Below are 8,843 nucleotides of genomic sequence, written 5' to 3' on the forward strand. Positions count from 1 at the left end.
TTTCTAATCCTCTATTCTCCATTAGTTTGTTTTGGGCAATAAGACCTTACTTGACTCTTCTAGTCCTCTACCAGAACGGGTGAAATTCGAAACTTGAGAACATTGGTAGGACAGGGAGGGGTGAGAGAGGGAAGGGAGATATAAAGGAGGTGTCTTAGAGGATAACTTGTTTGGGGAACAATGTTCTAGACAGAGGAGGAAATAAAGTAAGGCACAGAGGTATGGGAAAGCAGATGCTCTAGGAACACCAGCTGAATGGAGAAGAGGGGGGTCTCAATAGGGGGAAGGTAGGAGGCTCCAAAGGCAAAGGGGTTTGAAAACCAGGATAAGAAAGTTAGATTTTTACCCTAGATGTAACAGGAAGTCATTGATAATTTTATGTAGAGGAGCAACCCAATCTACTTTTTATTTGACAGAGCTGATGATCACACAGGACTTGGATTCTAGAAAAGGATTCTAGGCAGAGGAAGGAGGGAGACAAGTTAGGATCTAAGGCAATGTTTTCACTAGCAGAGGTTTCATATTGATGGCCCAGGGGCGACGCTTAGCCCCAAAGAATGTTTCATTTGGCTCGTTCAGTATTTCTGAATTTGGGGAATTAGTTTCAAACATTTAAGTGGAGGATTTTATGTTAGAAGATGGATTCCCTGCTTCTGTTGGAAAATCATCTATCCACACAGGACCCACAATGCTGATTTGCTTCATCTCCACCACTCCCTATCACCTTACACCTGGCCCCAGTCACTAATTTATGTGACCTATAAGTACTTGAGCTTGCAAGTACACCTGGCTCTAAAACTTCTAGAAATAGGATGATTGGGAAGAGTATGGTGGGTGGAGAAAGCAGCCCCAACTAAGAGTTGGAAGAAATAGGGAAGATGCAGGGTGTGTTGGGGGCTTTTTCCTTAGGGAAAGTGTGGCTGGGTCTGCATGGATAAGGCTGAGAGACAGATGTGCTGGGAAGATGTGCTGTCCTATTTCATCTCCATTTTCATCCACCTCACTTCTTTCCAGGCCACCAATGTCATTAACCAAACAGACAATACTCCTTCACACCCAGGTGGTGCCTTTGCACATGCTGCTCCCTCTGCCTGGAATCCCCTTTCCTTCTTTTTATCTGGTGAGCACTGTGCATCCTATGACTAGTCACTGCCATTTACAACAGCGGTCCAGAACAAGTCCTGGGCTTGCCATGACCCCCAAAGCCCCAGTTATTGACCTCTTTCCTGAATAGACTTAGTTCTCTGCGGTCTTGCTCAAAATACGATAGATGATGGACAGACGGACAGACCAACGGGTGAATAAATGCATATCCGATTGCAGAGCTTGAATATTTCCCTCCTTGAAACAGACACAGGCTCCGCCCCACAAGAACAGACTGGGACAGTCTGGGACAGTCTGGTCCCGCAGGGGCCAGGAGGGATGGACCAGGTGACCCTCTCAGACTCCCCGGAGTCCTCTCTAACCTCTTTCTCTCCCCCTCGTGGGCTCTGACCTAGAAAAGACCGGAGGTGGGAGGATAGAGAGGGAACCATAGGCTCTAGGACCCAGCGCGGCCGGAAGGCTGGGTGGGGGCGCCGCGCGCCGCTCGATCCACGCGAGGAGAATCTGCGCCCCGCGGTGCGCGGCGGGAGAGCGCGGCGGGAAGGAGAGCGGGGCGGTGGGGAGAGGGAGAAAGAGAGAGAGAGAGATGACCTAGAAAAGACCGGAGGTGGGAGGATAGAGAGGGAACCATAGGCTCTAGGACCCAGCGCGGCCGGAAGGCTGGGTGGGGGCGCCGCGCGCCGCTCGATCCACGCGAGGAGAATCTGCGCCCCGCGGTGCGCGGCGGGAGAGCGCGGCGGGAAGGAGAGCGGGGCGGTGGGGAGAGGGAGAAAGAGAGAGAGAGAGAAAGAGAGAGAAAGAGAGAGAGGAGCGCGAGCCGGAGCCGCAGCCAGTGCCCGGACCAGGCCGGGGTCTGGAACCGCAGGGCCGGGCTGCTCGTAGCGGCGGCGACGGAGCCCCCCAGCGGCTGAGGGGCTTCCTCCCAGCCCCTTGCCGGTGGCCGGGACTCAGCAAGTCCCCGCAGCCGGGCAGCGCGGGGATCCCCCACCAAATCCAGGACCCAGAGACCCCCCAAGAAGGCGGGGGCCCCTCTAAGTCCAAAACAAAACGACTCCCCAGCCGGGGAAGGCGAAGAATTCCTCCGTATTCAGAAGATAGCGACGTTCCTATGGTGCCGCGAAGATTCCCCCTCTTCAATCTGGGCCCCCCCAAGACCTAGAACGCAGTGATCCCCCCGTCCGAGATTGCGAGCACCCCTTCAAGATCCTGGTCAATACAACTCCACACCTCAAGACACGAAGACCCAGCTCAGAGCGCCCCTAGATCGGGGGTCCGAGACTCCCCCCAATTCCGGTACACAGAATCCCTAAATCTAGGGACCCGAGGATAGCAAGAGCTTCCCCTCACCAGCAAGAGGCCTCGGGGATCCCCCCAAAGCTCCAGGACCGGGGCCACGGAGCCTCTTGCGGCACCCTTCTCATCCCAGCCCATGGTTGTGGAGCCCTGAGCCCCCGGGGCCGGGCTGACGAAAATCGAGACGGCGCCCAGGCCCCCTGCCGCGGCGTCCCCGCGGCCCCAGCCCAGGTAAGCCGATCCCAGGTGAGTGGCCGCCAAGGCCCCTAGCCCTGCAGGTGGGGAAGGAAGTATCGGGTGCGTACTGCCCCCTCCCCAGCGTCGCCATGGAGCCGAGGCTGAAGGACGTCTCTTTGTGTCTCGCTAGGAGGAGCCGCCCCCTCCTCCTCCCTTCCCCCACCCCACACCCTAGCTCAGGGGTTTGGGCGCAGCTCCTCGGCCCCACGGGGGTGTGGTGGCGGAGCCCCTTGCACCACGGATAGGGGAGAAAAGGGTAGAGTCCCCCCCACCTCCCAAAAAAAAGCCTGTTAGCCTGGAGCTCTTTAATCCTCAGTCCTTGGAGTATATGTACCCCTCCCCCCAAGGCCAGGCTGAGTTCTCAAGTGAAGTCCCCGCTGGGAGGAGAAGATTTGGGGGGTGTCCACAGGTGAGGGGGCCTGCAGTGTGTGGCCTTAGGGTAATGGCCAGGGATTTGGGTGTATGTCTTTGTCTGTGTGAGGGAAAGGGTGTATTTGAGAAAATGAGTGGAAATCCCTTATTTTCTCTGTGATTCCACTGCCCCCACCCAGGCCCCAGTGGGGATCTTCACCCAGGCCATTATTGTGCTCCCTGCAGGACAAGGAGGGGGCAAGCCTTTCCAAAATGAGGCGCTGGTTTCTGGAGAGGGGAGGTAGTCTGGATGAAGAAGCCATTTCAGGTCAGGCACTTTTCTGTCCCCATGTGCCCTGAGAGCAGCAAACCCAACGCCTTTCCTTTTGACCTCCAAAACACCCAGGGCCAAACCTTAGGTTAAGTCAATGTGTCCTAGACAACCAAGGGGGACCATTCTAGGTTTTCACTCTAGCTTTCTAGGCAGTATACAAAGCAGTACCCCAGCCTGGTCCTCAGTGAGGTCCTGAACCCTAGGCTCACAGGAAGATGAGAGGCCCTGGGGATGCTGTACCCTGAAATTCTGGGTCAGAGATTCTGAGAAGTAGGTGGACAGTGCCAAGGAAACAGTGTGGACTGCTAGGGTTTCCACCAGTCTCTTGCCTCTGAGCCCTCTGCAGGCAAGCAGTGATGCTGAGGAAGACAGGATTCTGGGTACAGGTAGCCACACCACGAGTTCCTTTGTTCATTTATTCATCCAGCAAACCTTCAGCTAGTGTCTGTGAAGTACCAGGCACTGGAGTAAAAGTCCTTTTTCTCTCTTCATTCTGATCTCATTTCCTGATCTTTCCTGTTCATCAGACCCCTGGGCTGTTCTCAATTTCCCCAGGCCATGCTCAGTTGTACCTGCTGAGGTGGGCCTGGTCAGGCCCAGCTGACCAGTTCTGACCCCACACCTGAAGCACCTGATCCCTTGATCCCCATCCTGCTGCAGACTTGGGACCCCGAGCCTGGATGGCCAATTCCTCTTCTTCCCCCTTTCCAATACCAAGTGCCCCTACCCCCACCTGCTGCTGACATTGACCCAAGGGGGAGGATGTAACCAGCAGAAGAAAAGATTGGAGGTGCTTCTAGCCAGACCTCTGGCAGCTCTTCTTGCAAATTCAAGGACATTTGAGGCAACTCCCCTCATATGGGCTGTGGGGGAGCCAACTGCCCTGAAGACTGGGTGACCTTGGGCAAGCACGTGGCATCTCCCAGAGATAGCGACAGAGAGGGAGCCACTTACTCAGCTGGAGGAGCTGGTGTGGATTGCACTTGGGCCTTGAGAAGCATTCAGGTGTATCCCCTCCATCTCTGAAGGAGTTCATATCCCACAGTGGCTTCCCAGGAGCCCAGAGCCTTGTCATATGACCCACGGGCAAGGGAGTGGAGTCTGAGGCTAAAGAGCAGAGATTTGAGTCATTGTGAAAGAATATCATCAAAAGTCCTGGGGGGACAGCAAGTAAAATCTCTCTTCCTCACTAACCTGCACTGGCTCCCTATTGAGTCTAGACTAAACTGCAGTCAAAGCCCTTTGCAGTGTGACCCTAAACCACCTCCCAAGTATCATCTCCCACTGTTCACACATCATCCTCTGCTTCACTTCTGGCTCATCTCCTCCATGTCCCCTAATTCCCTCCCTCCTTCCACTATGTCCTGTTTCCTACCTGAAAAGCCCCACCATTGGATGGCTCAGGAGCAGCTCTCTGCCTCTACCTCCCGTTTTGATTTGACCTGGGTTGGCATGGAGTGGAGAGCTGCATTGGGCTGGTTGATGGGTTAGTGGCTTGGTGACAGTGACACGTGTCTACATGTGCTGTGAGAGTTTGTCTCCACATCTAGACTCTGAGCTCCAGGAGACGGGACCAGATCTGTCTCATCCCCACTGCATTTGCTTTTGTTATAACGTATGGCACATATTGTAAAATACAGTTTCTAGACGCATTTTGTTAATACAAACTTTTTCTCATATTTGCATTTGTTGCCGATGCTAAAAAAAAAAATTTCACATACAAATATTGATTTTTTTGATCCCCTGAAAAAGCAAATGATGTCAAGCCCAGGCCAGAGCTAAAGAGTGACAGTGACAACCTTCTTTAGACAGGCCACCACCCTCCAGCCTGTCCGAGGCCCCACCTGACCTGTTCACTCATTGACATGACCTGCTGGCCCCTCCTGTAGGGCTGGGGTGGAAGTCAGAAGGTGTTTGCTCTGCTGGTGACCTTTGTCTGTGTGTGTTTTACACAACATGTGTGTTCCCTGCCTCCCCCATGGCCAAGTTAGAACATGGCAGAGAGCAGCATCCCTCCGGGGTCTTTAAGGCTATGGTGAAGTGAACCTGAATTCCTCCCCCCAGAGCATCAACGGCCTGGTCTCACTTTCTACTCTTTGCCCTGTCTTATGCCCCCTTCCTTATGCTAGAAGGATTCAACCACCAAAGACCTGTCTTAACTGTCCCACTTGCCCAGGAACAAAAGTCCAAGGTCCTAGGCCCAGGTCTTGCTGAGGACTCTTGGGAGAGGACTACTCTCTGGGCCTCAATTTACCCATGTATCAGAGAGGAATTGGAAGCTATAAGCTTCCCCCTTGTTCTAACTTTCTAGGAGTGAGTCCAAGCTGCTCTAGTTTGGGTCTGGCAGGAGAGATAGGGGCCTAGATGCAGAAGTCACTCAAAAATATTGACATTCCCTAAACATTAATGAAACCAGTGAGTGTTGCCAAATAGCTAGCTGGGTCAGGGGCTAGCACTGGGCCATTCGGCATGGCCCTTGGAGACAATGTGCCGTTTTCCAGGATGAAGGCCCAGGGTTGAAGGAGGTGGCAGAGCACCATAATTGAGAGTACATTCTCTGGACCCTCCCTAGGTTTGAATCCCACTTAGCTGCTCTGTGATCTTGGGCAAGTCATTAACCTCTCTGAGCTTTAGTTTACTCATGTGGAAAACAGAATACCAGGGTTATCATGGAGATTAAGTGAGCTAAAGCATGAAAAGGGCCTAAGACTGACAAGTGCTCGGTAACTATTGGCTCTTAGGGCATTGGCTAGTGGGAGGTTAAGCGTTGGTGACCACCTTGGTTTTCCTGTAGTTGATCTGGGGAGGCCATAGGGTTTCTGATGCTATCCCCGTGAAGGAGAAACGAGTGTTTTAGAGGCAGTATTGTACGGTGTTAAGAGCATGGAATCTATTCCTCCACGTGGTGGGGTGGGATGGGGTTCAAGCCTGAGGGTCTGTGAGGCACCTTCCAGAATCTTGACCTATGCTCTGTCTGAGGGGTGGGAACTAGGGCGGCTTGGCCCTACCTAGTCCTTTAGTTGAGGCCCTCTTCCTTCCAGGCTTGACTTTCTAGGTACTCCGCCTGCCTAGCTTCTGTCCCCAGGCTTTCTGCCCCAGGTGGATGGGCCTCAGGCCAAAGTCTGGACCAGTATCTCCACTAGACCCGGAGTCTTCCCCACACTACCCCCTCCCTCCCCTACTCCCCTGGTTTCAGGGAGCCCTGGCAGTTAGACCTGGAGAGGCCAGTTAAAGTCTCCTCCCCTCTCCTGTCCACCCACCTTCCCTTTTCCTTGCCATAGCTTGGCCACAGTCTGGAGAGGGGACAGGTCCAGACTCCAGCTCAGCCCCAACTTGGGGAGCCATGTAATATCAGGGTCGAAAGGAAGCAGGGAAGCATTTTTCAATGTCAAGTGCCCCATGTTGGGCACTGGCCATCACTTTCTCATTTAGTTCTAAGAACAGCATTAACCTAGAGCAAGGATTTGAGCCCAACTCTGTGAGCACCCAAAGGTTCTTGTGAAACTGGCATCAAACTGCCTGGGTTTGAATCCTCCCTCTACTGTTTACTGGTATGTGACCTTGGACAAGGCCGTTGTCCTCTGTTCCTCAGTTTCTTCTGATGTAGAACAGACATAATAACTCCTCCTACTTCCTAGGGTTGTTTACTGGTAAAGCACTTGTAGCAGTGCCTGTTATTTAAGTGCTTGTTCTTATTACTTCTGCCACACCCTGCTGGGATATGCAAATGAGCTGGTCTGGCCAGCGGAAGTCACTGTGACGCCCCACCACACCAGCTGTTCCTCCTGTGGCTTTAGCTAGTCTTGGGAGAGGCAAGAGAATGTCCCAACTGCCTCCTGGTATTGGGATGGCCCTGAGGGGCACGGGTGGGAGATGCACAGATCAGGGCTGCTTCATCCTCCTTGTCAGGACCCACTGAGCCTGCAGAAATCCCTGCCCCAGAGCAGTTCCCCTGGTCTGTTGGCACCCCCCTCCCCCCAACCATAGTAGGGAGATCCTCCCATCCCAAGAGCTCAGGTGTCTCCAGGAGGAGCAGTGGGGCCTGCAGTTAAGATGGTTTAGGGGTAAAAAAAGTACAGTCTCTAGACCCTGCCTGTGACTTTGTGCAACGTACTTAACCTCTCTGTGCCTCAGATCCCTCATCTACCAAAATGGTGTCTGATACTAGTACCTGCCTTATAGGGTCATAGTGAGAACTGACTGAGTGAATGTGTGTAAAGTGCTATAAATGGCTTTAAGTACCCACTAAGGGTTTGCTCTTAATATTAGTCCTCAAAAGCCCCTGAGCAGAAAGGGCACATTAGCACTACTTTTACAGGTTAAAAAAAAAATGGAGGCTCAGGGTGAAGGTCTTCACTCAAGGTTCCATATCTAGGATTTAGGGAAGATTCTACTTACTTTTCCATCATTCACACAGTTTTCAGGGCAAGTCCAGCCCGAAAAACCTGACAGGACCTAACCTGGGCTCCAGCTACAATCCTGGACATATCAGCTTTCCTGCCTCAACACCTCTGCTCACATGGTGTTATGGCAGGTGAGAGCCACAGCACAGAGGAATCTGCAGCCTAGGCCCATGGGACTCTCTCGAAAGCCTCTGAGGTTTCCCTCACCTCTTCCCTCAGCCTCACTCCTAAGGCAGTGGTGGAATACTGCAAGGGGCTGGACTCTGAGTTTCTGACTGCGAGCTGGGTCAGGCCACGCTGTCTCTCTTCACTGCCCAGGGCCTGGCACATGGGTTGGCTTCAGGAAGGGTTTGCTCAGGTCCAGAGTTTGGAGTACATCTCACTCATAGTGAAAGGCAGGTCCTCACTGTGGCCTCCAAGGCCCTGCACACTGTCACCCCCTCCTTACCTCTGCCCTCATCTCCTGCCCCCACTCATCCACCACTCTGAGCCATGCTGGCCACCTCACTATTCCCTGCACACCAGGCACAGCCCCACCTCCCCCCACCCTTCTCGATGGGAACTCTCCTGACCACCGTCCAGAACTTCATCTCCTAGCCCGGGCATTTCCTCACCTCTCCCTGCTTTATTTTTCCCTTTAGGGCTTCTTACTGTCTGACATACGTCTCTTACTTATCTTTATTATTGTCTGCCTCCAAACTAGAATATAAGCTCCTTGAGGGCAGGGCTGTTTCTGTGGCTCATGAATGTATCCCAGATCCAAGAACAGCACCAAGCAAATAGTAAGTGCTCAACAAATACTTATTGAATGTTCTGGAGCCAGACTTGTATCTCTAAGCCACATCCTAGCTGTAACTCTGGATATGTCACTTCATCTTTCCTTCTGAGTCTCAGTTTCCTGAACTGCAAGGGATATATTGTAGTGGGAATAATAGCAGCTTCTCCTAAGATGCCTGTGAGGTTTAAACGAGTCAATATATATAAAGTACTTTGAGTGTTTCCTAAATGTTAGCTACTATTAATAATAACTTTAAACTGCACCATTATTATTCCTGTTTTACTGATGAGGAAATGAAGGCACAGAGAGAGTAGGTGACTTACTCCAAGCTTCATGGCTAGAA

At 52.6% G+C, this 8,843-nt stretch overlaps 1 protein-coding gene across 1 annotated transcript in view; it reads left to right on the plus strand.

Annotated features, from left to right (window-relative positions):
* The first annotated feature begins 1,917 nt into the window (after window positions 1-1,917).
* The window catches only part of SBK1 (SH3 domain binding kinase 1), an 18,767-nt gene continuing 11,841 nt past the window's right edge, over window positions 1,918-8,843 (plus strand). The window contains 1 exon segment of the mRNA XM_006926999.3: window positions 1,918-2,628. The gene's annotated coding sequence lies outside the window, so the exon portion shown is untranslated.

The sequence above is a fragment of the Pteropus alecto genome, unplaced genomic scaffold (genome assembly GCF_000325575.1).
Source record: "Pteropus alecto unplaced genomic scaffold, ASM32557v1 scaffold44, whole genome shotgun sequence".
NCBI lineage: Eukaryota > Metazoa > Chordata > Mammalia > Chiroptera > Pteropodidae > Pteropus > Pteropus alecto.